Here is a 21,721-nt window from a genome sequence, read left to right on the forward strand (position 1 = left end):
TTCCTGTATTCCTACAGCAATTTGTAACTTATTTGTTGACGCTCCTTCGCATACTTAATTGGGAATTAGTTTTAGAAGAATACAGTACTATTCCTTAACAGTGTCATGTTCGTTACTTCATAATTGACGACTGTATTGAATTGTATTTTACTTTATGAGGCGTACGCACTGCCGGCCGTCTTAACCAGTTAACTGTGGCGCCCTCGTTTAAGAGTGCGCACCGTTTTGTGTCGCCAGAATCGAGCCATAACGAGTATATTCGTCAATCACAGAATAAGTTGCGCTGGTAAGATATTGGATGAAAAAAATGGGTTTATTTTATAAAATTGAGAATTTTATTACTAATATTTACTTATTTGGTTATCATAAGCATATATTACATACATATTAAACTAAAAACGCAATAAATTAAATATTATTCATATAAAAGTAAGAATTTAAATTCCTGCTGTGGAGTGATATTCAGCAAAACAGGGTATTATACACAATGGGACTTTGCAAATCGAACACCAGTAACGCGATTCCTTCCTGATCTTTGTTTGTAGCAATGCGAACACCTTCGCGTAGGTTTTTTTTTTTTTTTTTTTTCTTCCCTCGATGTTCCGCCTATATAATCCGAAACATGATTCCCGCCTAATTGGCTTATATTAGGTCTTTAAATGGCCGAGTTGTGTCGATTTATTTCTTTCAATCGGATACGTCGCGAAAGTGTCTTCAATAAATTTGAGCAAAAAGTTGATACGCGATAATGTTCCATTATTTTTTTATATATAATATGAATGCATTCAGACACATAATGTCTAAGAAATGGAGAAATATCTTTTTGTAGTACTTTTTGAGTCGTTTTCTTGCTGTGGAGTACGCTATGATAATTCCATCGATCATATTTACTCCACCCATTTTTTTATTATAATCAATCACTAGCTACGGTTTCTTTGTTATTATTTTTCTTTTCTCTGTTTCTATTACGTTGCTTTATACGCATGACGAGTATACTCGTCAATACACAAAATCGTGCAGCTTCTCCATGACAAGTATAATTGTCAATCACAGTTAACTGGTTAAGAAACTGGCCGAAGTATGCTTGCACGCACTGCACACCTGCTAAAACCGGCCTTGAATGTCATGTCTAAAGTGAAACAGATCGGTTCAAAATTGTATTAAACTATTGATAGTACTCAAAATAGGACTTTAGAGGGGCATACTTTTGCTACTTTATTTTCAGAACATACTAAATATCAGTTCTACAATATGTTTTCAATCATCAGAAGACTATATGTACAAACAGTAGATTTTAAGTCACTGGAAAATATCAAATACTGCATTAAGAATAGTTTAAAGCGCTTTAAATAACCGAATATTTCTAGTAGTGTTAAATCAAGCGTACAACGTTGTAATTTAGCACACTTGCCTTGTTCGATTTAACTCAAACATTCAAAGATTAACTGCAAATTTTCCATCGCGACATTATTATTGATGCGGAAAATCACGACAACACCCATACAACCAGCTCATTCACAGAGATGCCAACCCGGATCGAACTACCAGAGTTCAGTGGCCTTAATTACTCGACCACTGGTGGGCCTGTTATGGTAAGAACTGGAAATGTAACGCCTTGATTTATTTGTTATATAAAATGTTAGTTTGAAAACGAAACCGTATATTTTAGCGGTCATCTAAACACACATTTAATAATCTTGGTCGGGACAGGGAGCGATCATGCTAGGGAATATAATTATCCACCGACCATGGAGGTAAGAAAGGTCGGTGGATAATTTACTTCCTACCTCCATGCCATGACACTCATTTGTGGTCTCATAAATATTAGCCATTCTCAGAGGGGAGCACCATTACAAGGTTTCCTGTCGCTTCCGACCGGAAACGCGTATGAAAGGTGCGGTATGAAGGGTGAATGGTGCGGATGTTAAACTATCATCTCTCGGTAAAAAAAGCAAATTCTAAAATTTTGACTTTAGTGACAGAGTAAATGCTATAAATATGGTGGATGTCTGCTCTTGGGAATGCATTATACTGTCTCGCAAGACCATTTGCAAATAAAAATCAAGGGAGTACCAAAGTCTAATACTGGATGGTTAAATTCTGAAAAAGGTGTATTAAAGAACTCTGAAAACGTTCCAAATAAAGATTTATTTTGGTTCCACGTTTGACAGGAGCTCCGACTTACATACATTTGTTTGCATCACATACTAATTACGCTAATCGAGGGGAGGGAGGGCAGGTAATTTATTTCAGCAGAAGGCTAGCTATCATTTGATAGAAAGAACGCCTTCACGGAGGCCCTTCTTAGGGTATCTCTTGTTTCGTTACTCATGTGGGAAACCAAAATTCTCATGTAGCGAACATGTTCAACGACAAGGAACGGCCCGCAGGCCAGACAAACAATACACTAAGATCTCACCCACGTCGGAGATATATATTTAATTCTTTAAATATTTGAAAAACGAAAGGAAACTTGGCAAACTAGATTATTCCTTTTTCAGTTTGAAATCTCAGTTAAAATTAAAGAAAAAAATGCCACAGCATGCGGCACTTCGTATTTATACAGATTTCTCAAATTACTTAGTTGCTGAAAAGGTGAATACTTCAGTGTAAATGCACTTCCTTCCAAGGTCTGGTTATTTCTTGGGAATGTTAAGTTACAAATCTGGCCGTAGATGCTATACTAGTGCTTAAAAATCGATGAAATATTTCCATGAAGTAGTTTTCAAGACCTTAAGCAGATTATCGAATAACTTGAACGCAGACAGCAGACACTGTCTTAAAGGCAGGCAGGCTACTGCAAAACTAACATATTTTGTTGGTTTTGCATATATTAACAAAAGAAACTAACATATTTTGATACAAGTTTAGTACAAATATTTTTCACGATGCTTTAAGATTAGAGTTGGGTTTTTGAATAAGGCAAAGCAAATTATGACTACCTGTTTTGGGGATAGCATGCCTTTGTGAAGCACTTTTCTCAGGAAAATTGGCCCGTATTTACGTTGCACAAGGAGATAACCAGAAGCACCAGTGCTTCACGGCTTCAGCCAGTCGCTCACACAGATATTTTTCAGTTGCCTACATGATGAAAAGATAATTTGCTCGTATTAGTTTTCTAAACTTAATTCGTGAAGTAAGTTTGCTTAGTCTAGCAAAAATTACATTATGGTAAAGCCCACAAGGATCTCAGAAGAGGGATACCTTAGTGGAGGACTTCATAAAGGGAATTGGGAATACCAATGAAGAAAAATCACGAAAACGCCCATGCAGCCAGCCCGTTCTCCTCTATTCAAATCCGAAGCATTCAATTGGTGTGTTTTACTTAATTAACACTTACACCCTTGCTTCTTTATAGTATCACTGCATTGTAATTTTATTGTACACGAAATTCCCACATTAATTTTTATTTCCTTCTTCACATACTCACATAGCATAAATGAGCTGTATTTTTATGATTGTTAAAATTTATCAAGATTAAATTTCATTACAGTTTAGTTACTTGAAAACTAAATTTGCATATTTTCAATGAATGAAAATCTTACTGATCTCTATGAGTCATTAATTCTTTCTGACAAGAGTTTTCTATACAGTGATTCTTTTACATGAATTTTGGAATAACAGAAGCACTTCTAATGTATGAAAAGGATATTATTGATATAAAAGTAAAGCGCTTATGAAAAGTGCATCCACTATACAGCTCGTGAGCGTTTGAGAATTGAGATTCATTTTGCTGACTTTTTTTATCAATTTTGTACAAGTGAAAGCTATTCTTTCATCATATATACTGCATTAGGCAAGTGCCCACCATTGGATTAAAAAAAAAAAAAAATCAGGTGTGTAGCTAATCAGACTGATGACTTGCAGGATAGTGAGGGAGTCGAAGACATAAAAGTAACATCTGCTTCGTTCAGAAAAAGTACAGAAATAGGCTTGCTAAGCAGATGGCTTTCTTGACCGACCCTCAGCGTTCCCAGAAATTATTTGCTTAATGTTTATTCGCTGGTGTTCAGGCTTTACCTGATAAAAAGATGTGAAACAGAACTTTAAGGAGAAACTGTTACAGATTTCAGATTTGCTACATCCGATATTTTGGACTGGTGACAAAATAGTTCCAGAAATATTTTTTTCCGAAATTTAACTATACCAAAATGCTTTTATATTTAGAACAAAATTCATGCACAATATTACACTAAAATCAGAAACTTGATTTATAAACCAGAAGCTTAACACACAGCTTACTTAATAGGTACATTTTTAAAATTTACCATGAGGAATAAACATATAATGTGGATACTTTCAATTTGTTAATGCTGTATTTCATTCTAATCGAATTTTAAAACCTTCAGAAAGTGGGTTCTCATTGAAAGTAGAAATACACAGTCTTAACAGGAATTTTTTATTATAAAGCGTTTTCCTCGAAATTCTCCAGAAGAAATTGAGTTATAACCAATAAATACTTTTTTTTTTTTTTTTTTTTCATACATGCATATCGGAGGGAATGAATCGCTCCTTGCATCGTCGAAAAACATCGGAAGGGTCTAGGACTTTTCGCAGTCAAGTAGAAAGGAAATGCATAACAAAGATTGCTCATAATATAAATGTTTACAAATATGGGATGCAAAGAAATTACACATTAGAAAATCATGTCAGTATCAAATATAACAAAATTATCACATTTCATAATTATGGGCTAAAACCTCTAAAACCAACAGAAGCTATATGATAGTTTCTAAAATTATGCAGATGCAATTCTAGAAGATTTATTTAATTGCAAAAGTTTTTTTCATTTTTAAAATTTAAGACAGATGTATACAATATAAACAAAATTATTAAACTAAATAAGTTTAATAACATAATATGGCAAGATACAATATAGGCATATAAAGAAAAATATGTCTCGACTATAAAATAGGTTAAAAATTATTAAACTAAATAAATTTAACATTATATGGCACAAGGAGATAACCAGAAGCACCAGTGCTTCACGGCTTCAGCCAGTCGCTCACACAGATATTTTTCAGTTGCCTACATGATGAAAAGATAATTTGCTCGTATTAGTTTTCTAAACTTAATTCGTGAAGTAAGTTTGCTTAGTCTAGCAAAAATTACATTATGGTAAAGCCCACAAGGATCTCAGAAGAGGGATACCTTAGTGGAGGACTTCATAAAGGGAATTGGGAATACCAATGAAGAAAAATCACGAAAACGCCCATGCAGCCAGCCCGTTCTCCTCTATTCAAATCCGAAGCATTCAATTGGTGTGTTTTACTTAATTAACACTTACACCCTTGCTTCTTTATAGTATCACTGCATTGTAATTTTATTGTACACGAAATTCCCACATTAATTTTTATTTCCTTCTTCACATACTCACATAGCATAAATGAGCTGTATTTTTATGATTGTTAAAATTTATCAAGATTAAATTTCATTACAGTTTAGTTACTTGAAAACTAAATTTGCATATTTTCAATGAATGAAAATCTTACTGATCTCTATGAGTCATTAATTCTTTCTGACAAGAGTTTTCTATACAGTGATTCTTTTACATGAATTTTGGAATAACAGAAGCACTTCTAATGTATGAAAAGGATATTATTGATATAAAAGTAAAGCGCTTATGAAAAGTGCATCCACTATACAGCTCGTGAGCGTTTGAGAATTGAGATTCATTTTGCTGACTTTTTTTATCAATTTTGTACAAGTGAAAGCTATTCTTTCATCATATATACTGCATTAGGCAAGTGCCCACCATTGGATTAAAAAAAAAAAAAAATCAGGTGTGTAGCTAATCAGACTGATGACTTGCAGGATAGTGAGGGAGTCGAAGACATAAAAGTAACATCTGCTTCGTTCAGAAAAAGTACAGAAATAGGCTTGCTAAGCAGATGGCTTTCTTGACCGACCCTCAGCGTTCCCAGAAATTATTTGCTTAATGTTTATTCGCTGGTGTTCAGGCTTTACCTGATAAAAAGATGTGAAACAGAACTTTAAGGAGAAACTGTTACAGATTTCAGATTTGCTACATCCGATATTTTGGACTGGTGACAAAATAGTTCCAGAAATATTTTTTTCCGAAATTTAACTATACCAAAATGCTTTTATATTTAGAACAAAATTCATGCACAATATTACACTAAAATCAGAAACTTGATTTATAAACCAGAAGCTTAACACACAGCTTACTTAATAGGTACATTTTTAAAATTTACCATGAGGAATAAACATATAATGTGGATACTTTCAATTTGTTAATGCTGTATTTCATTCTAATCGAATTTTAAAACCTTCAGAAAGTGGGTTCTCATTGAAAGTAGAAATACACAGTCTTAACAGGAATTTTTTATTATAAAGCGTTTTCCTCGAAATTCTCCAGAAGAAATTGAGTTATAACCAATAAATACTTTTTTTTTTTTTTTTTTTTTTTCATACATGCATATCGGAGGGAATGAATCGCTCCTTGCATCGTCGAAAAACATCGGAAGGGTCTAGGACTTTTCGCAGTCAAGTAGAAAGGAAATGCATAACAAAGATTGCTCATAATATAAATGTTTACAAATATGGGATGCAAAGAAATTACACATTAGAAAATCATGTCAGTATCAAATATAACAAAATTATCACATTTCATAATTATGGGCTAAAACCTCTAAAACCAACAGAAGCTATATGATAGTTTCTAAAATTATGCAGATGCAATTCTAGAAGATTTATTTAATTGCAAAAGTTTTTTTCATTTTTAAAATTTAAGACAGATGTATACAATATAAACAAAATTATTAAACTAAATAAGTTTAATAACATAATATGGCAAGATACAATATAGGCATATAAAGAAAAATATGTCTCGACTATAAAATAGGTTAAAAATTATTAAACTAAATAAATTTAACATTATATGGCAAGATATAATATAATCATTTAAAGAAAATATGCCTTGAAGGCGAACCGGGCCGACAGCGAAATGACACGACTCGAAATGGCGGCCGCGCATTCCGCATCGAAACGCTTAGAAAATGCATTTACCTCAAAACAGCAAAATATTCGGTACTGTTCTATTTATCAGGACCGGGCCCAGAAATGTATGTATGGATGGATGGACTGCTGTGTTCATGTATGCATGTATCACATGTACACACATTTCATTTACATACACATGTGCAATACATTTCTGAATCCAGCCCTGATAACAGAAGAGTACGAAATATCAAGTAAAGATTCTTTGTTAGGCGTTGTGATGATTATTATTCTATACTGAGATAAGTAATATCAGGAAGTAAAAACATCTTAGATCTTCTAAAACAATGAAGAAAATATTTATAAAATTTATCAAGTAAATACATCATAAACCCACGAATGAAAAGAATAATAAAATTTTATTAGATCTGCTAGATATTACAAAAACAAAATATAAATTATTAATTATGTTTATTGCTCTGCCTGTTTAAGCAACCAGTTTGAAAGGAATATAGCAAAGCACACGAGGACTATCTGCCTAAGGAAAGGAATAATTTCATGCATGATCTTTAAACGGGGACTGGCTTATATTAATATGATCATAAAGAAAGCATTGTAATTGAAAACCCTGAATTATTGAACTACAAATGATGTGATCCTGATGTAAGATATAAACATTTTATTACATATTCAAAATATTATGTTCTTTAGCTAAAGCCATTTTGTAACTTTTTACGCTTTCAGACTGAGGAAATTTTGAAGCAGGGAAGAAAAACTTATTTTACTTCAAATATTCTCAATTAAGATGGAAATAAAATTAACAAGTTACCTACTATTGCGCGTGAAAACCTAGTAATGTATTATTTACTCTAAACTGGCTCTAGAAAAACAAAATTAAATATAAATATTAATTGATTAAACATTGGTTGAATCTTCACAAAAAGTTTTATAAATGTCTACAGTAAATTAACTCATAAAAAGTTAACGTTCCTTTCATGGGACACAAACTATACTAAACTGCTTTAAAATCATGCCTACTGTAAATAAATTAAAATTCTTTCACTCGGAGATTATTTATTACGTATTCTATGTATGTATTTATGCTTCATGTTAATTCTCTGTATTATGTTTACGTGTTCTAACTATAATGGTGCTTATGGCGTAGCTCTCGTTCCCAGCGTATCACATGCTATGATACGCTCAAGTTTTCCTGCGTGGGCTTATGTGGGAAACCCATACATATTTGATAAGCTGAAACGCAACGTTTTATTTTAAATTTTTATAAGTTATGTCAGAATGCTGCGAAAACTTATTGAATGAGATCTCTTGCGTATTAGCCTTTCTAAGAACACTTTATTCTAAAAATTTTAAAATGCGCGATGTTTACAACGCGAGTTCGGAATTTAGAAGCGTTTCACGCATAGAAAGTGGCTTAAAATTTTGAATGTAAATATGGCAATACGATACTACCAGACAGAGATGAAACTAATTCAAGTACATAAAAATAACCATAATTACTAATATTATATTAAGTCAGGGCTTAATTTCTAAAAGTAGAAGTGCCGGAGCCCTATGAAAGACCATCACGAAAGAGGAACAAGAGTAAATAAATAAACAAAAATTAAATTAAATAGTTAATGAGCATCAAATAAATAAATAATTATTTAATTGATATTAATAATTATTTATTAATTATTATTTAACTTGTAATTATTGTTTAATTAATGCACAATTTATTATTATTTATTAAAATAATTAAAGATTAAAGTAATTAAACAATTAAAATTAAATAAATGTGAAGTAAAAATAATTAATAATTAAAGTAATTAAATAAAAAGAGATAAATTAAAATTTAATAAGATTTTTTTATATAATTTTATTGCTAAAAATAAAATTTTCTATATCAGATTTCTACTAAAATAATTGTTCCGTTACATAAAAAAGTGCCGGAGTCTTCCTTTTTAGGGCTCCGATGCGCTCCGACTGGAATCCGAATATAATCCAAAAACTAAGAATTACCGGACCCGGGCTCCGGCGCAATTTAAGCCCTGCATTAAGTTATTTTAGATTTATATTTTAATTGTAAATGCTAGGTTTTTCTATTTATATTATAAGGAATAACAACAATAACAAACTCTTATAACCGCTCCTGCTACTGAAAGCAACTGCGGTGTTTTGTAACGATTCGAATTGTTACAAAACGATTGTTAAAGTGTAACGATTGCTGCTAGTAAGTGGGCTTGAATCCACGCTTCTAACCACTCCGTCATCTCACTCCGAATTAGGCAGGAGGAGACAGGTGCTAACTGCTATTATAAGGAATAACATTTAAATAACATATGCAAGAACTCAAATACTTCATGAAAAGAAGATTTTTATAGTATTTATTTTTGCACGTTAGACTTAATTGCAAAATGCGCGCGGACAGGCAGCGACGTTCAGAGCTCCAAGGTCAAGGACACACGGGGAAATTTCATTATCTCAACGTCGTCTCTTTCTGAACGTGCAACTAAAAATCTTATTTATGCATTTAATCCAGGGCTTAATTTCTAAAATCAGAAGTGCCGAAATCTTACGGAAGAAAAGCAATACAAAATTAATAATTAAATAAATAATTAAAACTTAATAAATGCTGAGATAAATAGTTAAATAACAAAATATCAGATCTCGTCGTATGTGAGACTGCGGATGGAATTACAGTTTCATGAGAAAAACTAAAAAAAATAGCTTAGCCGGGATTCCGGTTGAATTTAACCCCTTAATAAACAATAATACAGTATTTCAAAGGATGATGGGAAAAAAAGACCATTACCCATTGAATGATGAACCATTACCACCTATGAAGAAAGCTAAAATGGTACCACATAAGGACAGAAAGAATGCTAGAAACAGTAACTAGGTATTGAAGGAAATATGGTTGCTTCGTCCTTTCGTCCAAAATGATATTTCGCTTAATTTTTCTTTCCCCTCCCCTTATCCTTTTTGGGATTAATGTCTTTTCACCATTTCCCCCACTGTCTTGTCAATCTAAGTGTCACGTGTCAGAGAGATTGGTTTAGTTTTTTAATCACGGTAAAGCATGATACGGCTAACTATCTAAGAGGAAGGATGCCTTCGCGGGGTAATTCTAAGGGAAACTGGCTCGTAACCACATTACACATGGCGAAAACCAAGAAAATGTCTATGCAGCCAGGCCGCTCGTCTGGAATCAAACCACCAATGTTCAGTGAAATTTCCGCTCGGCCTCTGGTGCGCTCTCAGGGCGGGGCGAAATGAAAGTTTTTCTGTATCTCTGTTTGCATTTCACTCCTCTTAACTCCTACCTCTGTTTTCACATCACTAACTTATATTGACACATACAATTATTAGTGTATATCTCTTTGCCCTTTCATTCATTATCTCTTTAATCTCTATTTTCTCATCACTAGCTTATATCTATATATACAATTATTAGGGAGATATTCTCATATGAATTTAGATTCGTGAATGTTAAATCTTCCTTAGCTTCTTATTTAAAATGTACTTTTTAGTCTTAATTTAGACATTATATAAAAATTTAAATCATAAACAATAATAACAAAAGCGTCAATTCCTTATTATAGTTAAATAAATGTAATAACATCATATTCATAAACTAAACTTCCACATGCAAAAAACAATGATTGCTTTTATTGAATAACAAGTATTTTTCATTCGTATCTTTTCCCATTTTAATATCATATGCGATGAATGAAGAAAAACATATCAGGAAATGTAATTTTAGAGACTTATTAAGGAGGAAGAATTAAATAGTTAGTGTAATTTATTTATTTATTTATTTTAATTTCGCAGTTTAATTACGCCAAGATCGGAAAAAATATTTTTACTTAACAAATACTAGAATTTTGTTTAAAACTCTTAAAAATGAATCAGGATACTAAGAATTTTTTTCCACCTGTCTGAATTTAAATCAATATCTTTAAAAATGTTGCTTTTGAAAAATTAGCAAATTTTAATGTAAAGTAATTTCTTCGTTGCAATTCGTTACTCGAAATTTTTCATATCTATAATGTGAAGATGAGTCAATATCGGTTAAGAAAATTCCGTGAACCTAACCCTTCTGCTAGGCTTATAGTTTTCGTGTGCTTATAATTAATCAAAACCCAACCACATCAAAATTGTAACAATTTGATTAAAATTTAGTTTTACACAAAATATTGAATCAGATTCGCATTCTTCTTCTCAATTATTTTCAAATTATATCTTTATTATCCTAGCTCAAACAGCCCGGAATTTTCGCCGATTTCGGTGGCGCTATGCGCTCATTTTTTTAAATTTTTTTATTACATTACCGCCATATGCCAAGAGCATTCTCCAGTTACAGGTAAGAGCCGATAGGGTTGAAAGCCTCAACACCATCAAAGATCGCTCAAATGTGTACAATAAAACTTTTTCTGTCCAGGCTATGATAAGCAACATACAGAACAAGGATCGCCAAAACTTCGAACATGAGCTACCAATAAAGTCACCGCAGCGTTTTTCGTAGCTCACGTAAAAATATTTTCCTTTTTATGTTAATATTGAAAAGCAATATAAAAATACATGGGTATACAATAAATTCAAATCATGATTTGCGAGACACGTGTGATACACTGTAGCAATAAATTGCCTTAAAACAGAAGCTATTTTGTTTTATTGGAAATTATATAGCAGTGAATTGAACTATTGTTTCACAGAGAGTTCGTTAGAAACAGAAGTTCATCCTCAGCAGAAAGTTTCATTTTTCCTAAGCATTTATTATTATTAATATAATGCCTAAATTGCTAACGAATGAGTTGTATAATCCTACTATATTTCGTAAAGTCGTAAACATGCTTTATATAGGTAGGTAGTTATCAAATAACTTAAAATTTTAGAATATTGCACATGTTTATAGAGTTCAGTCATAAACAAATCAATATATAATAAGATATACTGTTATTTACACTGTATTGGTACGTAGAATATTTTATTCAAAGAAGTTGTAAGAAAGCAAGCAGATACGCTTGAATTCAAGACCTAGGCAAGAAGCAGGTACTATTGGGGACACTGAAGTAAGAATCTTACTTCCTATCTCCATGATCGGAGGGATGTCGTTGGGATATCCCTGCATTGGGGGGTGAAGGGAAGTAAGAACTGAGGGAAGGAGTGCTGGAGAGAAAGAGAATTACCCAGAATGAGATTGATGGGACAAATGCAATGGCTTACCGGCGAAGGGAACAAGAATTTCTGATCTGAACACAACATGGAGGTAAGAAAGGACTTCCAGCCTCCATGGAACACGACCCCTGCCGATATTCTAGCAGTCAAGCAGAATGTGACAGGGATAAAAAATGCCCTTCGAATTGTCCTCCAAGTTGCAAAATAAAGTAAAAGGTTTTCGCAAATAGAAATTTTCGTCCTCCTTTAATTACATACTTCCAAAAATTCAACTTCTAGTATTTTCAGGAAGTAAAAAAAAACACTGTCAAATTCATTGCACTTCCCGAAGAAAAAGCCTTTGTTTGATACGTGGGTAGGGGCTTTTCTATTCTTGACCATTAAAGAGTTAGCTTCCCAGAGAAAGACAGGTTAAATTCAATTAAAATCTGTTTTTAAGGTAGACTTATAAAATAAAATTTTCAACATCCAAAGAATTTTCTGCTGAAATTGTGCTCTAGTTACAAAAAAGAAGTGTCGGACATCTCTGATTTAAGGGCTCTGGCTACCGTTTGGATTTATCTCAAAAATTAAGAAATACCAGTGGGCTTCAGCGCAATTTAAGCTCGGATTTAATTATTCTTCCCCGTTTGATTTTTATGCCGTATTTGAAAAACTTCGGAAATTTATGGAATTGTGAAAAATTCAACATTACAACCGACAGTTATTTCTCTACAACTAAATGGAAGCTGGGAGCAAGACACTTTAAAAGCCGAGTATGAGTAAATGCTTTTTGACTTATTTCTATTTTCTTCCCAAAAATATATTTAAGACAAAATGGCCATTAAAAAATTCCTTCGTAATTTTTTACGGTAGCCGCTTTTTAATCATAAAGCTTCCAAATACTTTCTCACTTGAGAGACTAACAATTAGTTTGAAAAATTCCAAACAATATTATGTCTCATTTTTTACCAGTCACGTCATTTGCTGGTAGGCGTTTAACGTTGCACTAAGTTTATACATCGTACGCGCAGTGTTCGTAAATAAAAAAACATGTATCATTTGTTTCTTAATTAACGCGCCGCAAATCACAATCCAAACTACACTGAACACTTAAAATCGGCCTCAACCCTCAGCAAATTATTTGAAAAATATATATTAATGGTCAAATAGTTTTAAAAAAGCAGAGAAACAGTGGTATTTTGACCAGGTTCGTTTCCTGGCGGTTCAATAAGCTGGCTAAATAAAGCTTTCGTGGTTTTCCCCTTTATTACTTAAGTGGTAGTTAAAAGTGATTGCACCAGCTACCTGATAAATTAACGCACTCAAAATATCTAACTCCATTATCTTCGGGTAAGAAGGAAAAACACTGAAACAAAAGGAAAACCTCCTGAAGCAAATAAAAGGAAAAATAACTGCAGATTTAAAATGTCACCGATATTCCGAACAGAATTTAGCTAGAGTGTCGTCACAAAAAAGCAAAAATATGGAGAAAAGGTAAATATATCAATAGCTTACCCGTACATTAACACACATTATTCAGTAATTTTGAAAAAGTTTCGTGTTTCTTCAATTACACACTTTTATAACTTTATTTCTGTAACTGGCAATTTATTTCCGGAAAATGATTTTGAGTTCAATGCATCTGCACCGTATAGATTATACTTATACCGTTTTAAGGTGAGATGAAGCAAAACAACATTGAAGTTCACCAATGTTACAAATGCTAGCCAGTTTCCCTTATAAAGGTCCGCAAATAGCCAAATGGTTAAAACCGCTGAAAGCTGACCGTTCAGGACCCAAATTCTGGTGAACGGGAATTGACGGAAATGATGCAGCACCGGCTCCTGATCTCAAAGACTTATTCCGAGGTTGGGAAAGCATTTTTCCCGACACTGTAATTTCACCAATTACCGTATTTACTCGCTTAGTAGTCGGACTTTGTCAGCCAATTTTTCATTGTGAGTCTAGGTGCCACTATTGAGCGAGGAAATCTACTCACAATATTGTACACGTTTGACGATCTTTTGTGGTTCAAAACAAGGGTGCGACTATTACGCGAGTAAACACGGTAGATTTTCAAGTCAGTATGATAAAAGTCCTAAGGAAGAAACTTGTAAATAAGTAAGACATTTCTTGCACGCGAGACAGCCTCTGAAAATGCCCTCGAAAATTTAAAAAGACTGTCGAGCTAGTATTGAATGATTAGAACAATACAGGTAACATGATATATGGCAAAAATAATTTTAAAAAATCTGAAAGCTTTCAGATTTTATATTACGCCTAAAGAGGCTTTTTTTAACGTTTTCTGTGTCATCGTTATTTATTAAATATCATGTTCTTCGCACTTGAACCATAAAATTCAATTCAACAGCAGTGTGACAGAATATTTAAAAAAGCATATCTTTAGAATTTCCGATACACACCCTCGTGAGATAAAAAATTCTTTTCGTACAGTGTTGCCATTGCTCGCTTTGAAATCGTTGAATTTCTTTATCAAAAACTCATAAATGCCTTATGAAATAGATAAAACAAATTCCAAATTTGGGCTTCCAGATGCCCATATTCGGGTGGAATAGTAAGTTTGCAAAATTTAATGGCTCTAGGAACCGTTGTTTTATCACAATGCGAGAAACATGCATGCATTTATGCAGATTCTTCATTATTTAATTTCTTTGAATATAATACAGGGCTCTAATATTTGGAGGCAACAATTTAAAAAGTGATTAGCCGTTTAAAGTAAATCAAAGCAAAATGCCAAAACGAAATTAATAGCCCTTCTGGCCTAACGTCCTTTGGGCTAAAAAGCGCAGCATTAACCCTTTGAGGAGCGGTATATAAAATAATTTAAGGTAAAATTTCGCATGAACTATAACTTATGAACCCTAAGGACACAAAATTGAGACTTAAAAAAAATCTAGAGCGAAATCCTAAATTTTGAGAGCCGGTATACATTTTATACCGGCTTCCCTCTAAGACTTCCCCCTCCCCCCAGGTAGCGGCCAATTGTTAATTTTTGTTTTTTAAATTAATTTTACGTACTTTTGATGTGCATCTGTAGAGATAGGTGCTTGAATATAGTCATGTAAGTCTGAAGACAAAAACTTTTAAAATTTCGATAGAAATTTAAAATTTAAAAAACAACATTTATGTTTTTATGCACTTTGATGATGCAACCCGGCTGAACATACTTATGTAAAATATGGGTAAAAAGCTTTTGAACTTGATTTAAATTCAATATTATTATTTTATAAAAAAATTAGTAAATATGACACTGCATGTGTAAATCATATTATGTAACTGAACTAGTATAATATTAAAAGGAGACAAAACAGCCAAAAAAATTAAAAAATGAAATATTAGGACTCAGATGAGAAAGTATGTTGCATTTTTGAAGTCGTATTTTATGCTTTAGATAATATGTAAAAAAAAACCATGTAAGGGCTCCTTTTTTTATTTTTTGTAAATATAGGTTGTAATATATCTTTTTGTTCAGGAAGAAACGCCGTTAAACAACTTTATTATTTTATACACCTCAAAGATCTTATTTCGATTTTCAACCCCTTTGGCCTCCTAGGGCAATACATATTCTTTGCCTAGGGGCTCCTTTTCAACTTTTGGATAAATTCTAGTTTGCATCTAAAACAGGCCTCAGAAATATTTTCCCTTATTTCCCCAACTGTGAAATTTATTTCAAAAACAACCTATTTGTAACCCTAAATTTCTCTTGCGTTCCCTAGTCTTTCATCTGAAATTAACAAAGATAAGAATAAAAGCATGCTTTCAAATCAGCAGTTTTTGTGATTACACTAAGAGATGGACCTTTAGTGCACTTCCATTCCCGTATTTTAAAGTGAGCTTTCTCTTTGTGAGATCTTATCACACCACACAAAGGGAAGAAAGCACGACTCCCGAATGACAAATCAGTTGTCGATTACCTCCTTTCATTTTCGTTGGATTCTAGGATTTTGGAAAACAGGAAGATCCCAAAAACAAAGAAGTACAGGCGCAATTTTAGCTCTGCATAAGATAAATTTCAAGCAACGTTAATTAACCTCAACATACTGATTAAGTAACATATTCGCTTTTCAGCAATAACCATATAAAACATAATTTATTAACGCGGGTGGGGCTGGCTGTATTAATTTTTAACACTGCTGCAAGAGAATAATGGATGGCGATCTCGTTCACAATATCGCAATAAGTGGTAAAGCCCACTTTTATCATAATCGGGAATTTTAATTCAATGTTTTTCTAAACGCATTACCGCTGAAATATAATATTCAAATAGTAGTTATTAAAGTACATATCATTAATAAAATACTTATCCAATAAATCTAGATAATCTGTTCTCGAGCTGTGGAACGCAGGAAGTTTTAAGGAATAAGTAAGAAACTCATTTTTTATTTTCCTGCGATGTTATTAGATTATGGCAAAGCACACTGCGGCTATTTGCCTAGGGAAAATGCCTTCGTGGAAGTTTTTCTACGGAAAATTGTCTCGTATTCATATTACGCATGAAACCATTCTTACTATGAACCATGGTTGGGATTGATTTGAGTCTGGATCGAACTACCAATATTCAGCGGTTTGATCCGCTCAACCGAAATCTCCCAAAGAAAGATTTAACCCCTTCCCTTTCTTTGTTTTAAAACAAGATTTATTTCAATAACAGAGAAATTAAATTTGAAAGAATATTTAAATATCTTACGTTTTTTCAACTCACAACGTATTGGTGCATGGAAGATAAAAATATTTTGGGCAGCGGACACACATTTCTTCTACATCACTGAATTTCTGATTAAACTTGAAACATAAATAAATATCATACGCTCTTCGGAATGGCAATACAAGTGCTTAGCGGAGTGACAAGTTTTATATCGCTGAGTTCTTAATCTAAAGTTCCTTGAATTCGCCCTGAATACGAATTAAATAAAAAAAAATCAAAATTCGGGCTTCGTGATCCACATATTCGGGATTGGTCCATTCATTCCTAACATTGATAACCTGAACAAGCTCGATCTCGAGAATTTATGCCTTGTTTCAGATGTTCATCGGAGGCACCCAAATACAAAAGGAAAAAAAAAAAAAAAAAAACTCATCTGAATAATTTCTTCGAGATAATCTTCCGCGTTCTTTTTGCTGTATATTCCTCCGAAAGTTTGGCCGTCCGCCAAGATGAAAAAAAAAAAAAAAAAAAAAAAAAAAAAATCCAGAAGTTATGATTTCTACGACTGACCTCTGGTTACGATAACAAGAGATTTTTTACGGTTTAATCAGATGATATCAGAACCTGCATCTCGGTCATTTTAAAACAAATTTTCACAATGCGTGTAAAAACATCTTTAAAAATCATTGAAGCGACTATCCAGATTGATAGCGAAACCTTACGGGTTAAGGCAAGATTTTTAAACTGCGATCGGCGGACCCCTGGAGATCCGAGTTAAAATTCAGGGAGTCTGCAAATGTTTTTCAAATTAAAGTTTATTCATCGATTTCGTCATGATGGCAGTAATAATAATTTGCAAGTTAATGATTAAGAGGTCCAGCAAAGTGCACGCAGTTAGCAGTGTTCGTTGATGAGAATACCAGAGACACTTCAATTACCACCAAAAATAATTATTACAAGACTTCATACAGAAAATTATAATTCGATAGTTATGGAAAAATTATAAAAGTAATTCATACTAATAAACGGCGAAATGAGACGTAATTGATCCGCCCTGCCGCCGGGATTGAACTCAGGATGAATTACCAGAGCTCAACGGATTTAATAGGTCGGCTACTACTAAAGCACCGTACACAAAGAAATAATTATAAAAATTAATAGAATAAATTTTATTTTGTGGAAAGAGAATATTTATCAATCCTCTGAAATGTGCTCAGAATTCTTATAATTTTCTGCAGTTATAACGAATATGCCTATATATCAAGGAAGGAAAAAATACTTCTGAAGCAATAATTTCACGTTTCTCGATGCATTAATGGTGTGTAACTTAACGATGAAGACTTGAGTTCTAATGAACATTTTCCGAATATTTTTGGCGGCCTACAGATTTTTTAACTTTTTCATTTGAAGAGAATTTTCACGACATTAATGTAATGTACAACGCTGTGTGTTTTGTTCAGGAATTCAGCATATTTATCTTTTATTCAACAGTTTTTCTGTCTTAATATTTATGTCTTTAATCCGTGAACATATATCAGAAAAATCTTCATACACACATTGTAAGATTCATAAACGATACTTCTCATGTAAAATATTAAAATTAGAAAATTTTTAAGTTCTTGTACTTGAACTTTGATATACATTCTTTAGTGGATTTTAACACTTCAATTACATATACATACATCAATATTAATTTCGGAAATGACGACCTGACATTTCAGCTGATGGATTTCAACTATTTTTCTCCACGGGCATTCAAGCGTGCAAGTATAACTGGTGCCGCAAATCGCCCCACCAGTATTCGCAAATACGGCGGGAAAAAAGAAATAGAGGGGGGTCATATACCTGCTGCTGAATAATTTTTACTGTACTCATTTCTTGCTGGGCTGAATAAGCATCTTAACTAAACCTGTTCCTTTTGTTCTGAATGCTCGAGGAACTAGAAATTTTATATGAATTAAGGAAAATGTTTTAAAATGTATTGTGTTTTAAAATAACATCTGAACTACCTGATCATGACTGTTTTTCTTATGTCACATATTATTAATAGTGCCAAATAGCTCAGCGAGGCAGTTTTCTTCGACAATTACTCAACACAAATTTATTACTTTATAAATACATAAAAAACATTTATTGGAAATCCCTATGAACTTAAAAAATTGATCAAACCAACAACATATAATACAACTGTAATATTTCTTTTAACTTGATTTCAAGATATACATATTTTTTAAGTGGAAATTAATACTTAAAACTAAATAACTTGGACTACATACAACACTAAAAAGTAGTTAACATAACTTCTGTTAAGATAATATGATCTAATAATGCACTTTGAAGCAAATAGGTAAAATTATCATCGATAATTCCTTTTTTAAGCACTAAGATACATCAGAGAGAATACACTTATAATACGAATAAACCGACAAAGAACAACACGTTTAGAAAAATACTAGCATTTTTACTAGGGGGCTCATGCGGTACACGCCCTTTTTCTCCTATGCTGCAGTTCCTCATATTTCAGTCTGCCTATCACGGAGAACTTCGGCAAGTCATGCGAGCACGTTTACAGCATTGGTGTAATATTAAACAGAAAAATGGTAGCGAACAGCTGCGAGCTGCTATAATTCCACTTACCTTCTGAGCTCGTTCGTTGAGGTGCTGACCAGACGCTTCAGATATCTAACCGGCAACTCACAGCTACACGAACAACTCGTTTTGTGACGTCACCCTGCAGTGCGCGCGAGGTACAATCGCTTGTAGCCACACGCGTTGGCGCAGTGATGCAGCTGAGGCTTATCGAATACAGTGAGTTCAGCAACTTCGTATTCAATATTAACCAATGAAAATTGCTATAGAGCTCCCTTTCCTCTGAACGTCTGCCAGGACTAAAATTTTTCTTTTTACTTGGCGACTTGTGTGTGTGTGTAATAATTTAACCCAAGAAGCAGTTTCTGGTTGCACCACTGAAATTTTTTCCAAATACTAGCAGCGCAGAAGATAAGTACCGCAAACAGTGAAAATAGGGATGGGACATTCGAATTCAAAAAATGGTGAAAGATATGAAATTCGAACATTCGAATCATTATCTAAACGTGCCATCTCAAAAGTCTAGATTGGAAAGATTAGTTTTATTGACGATCAGCAAAAACATTTCTTAAGAAAAAAGAAAGGGACTGTGGCAATTTCGGTGGATTTGGTACCACCGAAATTGCCACAGTCTCCAGAGCTTAATTTCTAAAATCAGAGGTGCCGGATCCCTATGCCATGCCATTAGGAACGATAAAATAAAAAATTAACGTAAACAAAATAATTATAATTCAAACACTAAATTACGTGGCATTAAAATTAAAAAAACTTTTAAAAAATTTGAAAGGTTACAGATTTTAAATTACGTCCAAAGGGGCGTTTTTTAACGTTTTGTGTGTTACTTTTATTTATTAGACATCATGTTCTTTGCACTTAAACCATAAAATTCAGTTTAACAGAAAAAATAATTTTTCGCAAAATAATTTTAAAATGAGCATATCTTTAGAATTTCCAATACACAATTCTGCGCTGCTGTAGACAAAAAAGTTGTGTTTTTACTTCCTTGTACGAAGTAAAAAGGAAGTATTGTAATCGCGAAAAGTTTCAGGCAGCATATTTCAACGAAAATATCCATTTTGACCGCTATCGAATGCAATTTAACGATGTTTTTGCGTGATATCTGTACGTAAGGACGGAATAAAAGACTCGTTTCCTCCAAAAAAATTATAAAACTGTTTTAAAATTAATTCTGAAGAGAATTTTTCGTGGCGTCTGTACGAACGTATGTACGTACGTATCTCGCATAACTCAAAAACGAGTAGCCTCAGAATGTTGAAATTTTGTATATAGGACTGCTATAACATGTAGATGTGCCCCTCGTATTTTGGTTGCAATCGGCCGCACCCAAATGTATATAAATATATTTATATATACATCCACTCTGTTACCCGGCTCAGTGATCTCAGTTTCTTTATTCTTATATGTTTGTAAATTGTACATTTTTTGTTTTAAAAATGATTGAATTATGTTGTTTTTATCTTCCGGTTAAGAATTTTATGCCTTTAGTAAATCTGTGTGCAATATTTTTAGAATTATCAGGAATTTTAAAGTTGTTTAATTGCCGCTAAGCCTGTTTTTAATGGCGGCCATTGATGTTTACATTTGAAACAGGAGACTAGTGGATTTGTTGCCAATCTAGAGAAACTTAGCTTCGCAACAACAAAGATAACGCATTCATTTATTATTGCCAATTAAATCATGCTTAATTCTTTCTGGAATTTTTTCGAGGAAATAAGTGTTTGAGATTTACTTCGTAATTTTTAATATAGATATTTTGAGTTTTTATGTATTTTTGCCTTCTCGCGAAGTGAGAACTGAATTAATTAAATGAGAAATACTCAATCGTCTGTGAAAAACCGTTTCCTTTTTTGTTTTGTTTGCTTAATTTCTTTTATACATCATTCTAGCTTTATTATAGTATTTGAATAGAACATGTAGCAACGATTAGATAATTCTATTCTTTAAATGATATAAATTTTTTGCATTACGAGTTATAATATGAACGAAATATATACGTTAACTGTTATATAATTATTGGATTATACAACAGTTAACTTAGTTTCCGTTATATATAAGTTAACAGTATTAACGATTATATTACAGTTAAGTGAATCTAGCTCCAGAGTGTCGCTATGGTAAACAAATAATAGAGTGAATTTTAAAGAATGCATTTATTCTATTGTGGTTTATGCGGTGTCGGCGAAGTAGATTTAATTCAATCCAATAAGTTTAAATGAAATGCAAGAAAAAATACGTATAATTTAATATTCCAATTCAATATTCCAATACAACGAAGTCATGTGGTGTCATCAGATTTTCACAACGAAGTCATCAGATTTTTTTTTT

At 32.8% G+C, this 21,721-nt stretch overlaps 2 protein-coding genes across 5 annotated transcripts in view; both read right to left on the reverse strand.

Annotated features, from left to right (window-relative positions):
• LOC118190608 (dihydropyrimidinase-like) overlaps positions 1-19,577 on the reverse strand; it is a 216,883-nt gene extending 197,306 nt beyond the window's left edge. Inside the window, exons 1-2 of one of the 4 annotated variants that reach the window (XM_085807364.1) lie at positions 19,424-19,512; positions 2,943-3,081 (exon numbers count right to left, since the gene is read on the reverse strand). The gene's annotated coding sequence lies outside the window, so the exon portion shown is untranslated. Of the gene's footprint in view, positions 1-2,942; positions 3,082-19,251; positions 19,395-19,423 lie in introns of those variants that run through there. The other 3 variants (XM_085807365.1, XM_085807366.1, XM_085807367.1) reach the window with 3 other exon arrangements.
• LOC118205250 (uncharacterized) overlaps positions 4,958-21,721 on the reverse strand; it is a 118,399-nt gene continuing 101,635 nt past the window's right edge. The window contains exon 25 of the mRNA XM_085807374.1: positions 4,958-5,028. The gene's annotated coding sequence lies outside the window, so the exon portion shown is untranslated. The remainder of the gene's footprint in view (positions 5,029-21,721) is intronic.

This window comes from Stegodyphus dumicola, chromosome X1 (assembly GCF_044657685.1).
Source record: "Stegodyphus dumicola isolate Sdum_Otavi_A_Nest chromosome X1, ASM4465768v1".
Lineage (NCBI taxonomy): Eukaryota > Metazoa > Arthropoda > Arachnida > Araneae > Eresidae > Stegodyphus > Stegodyphus dumicola.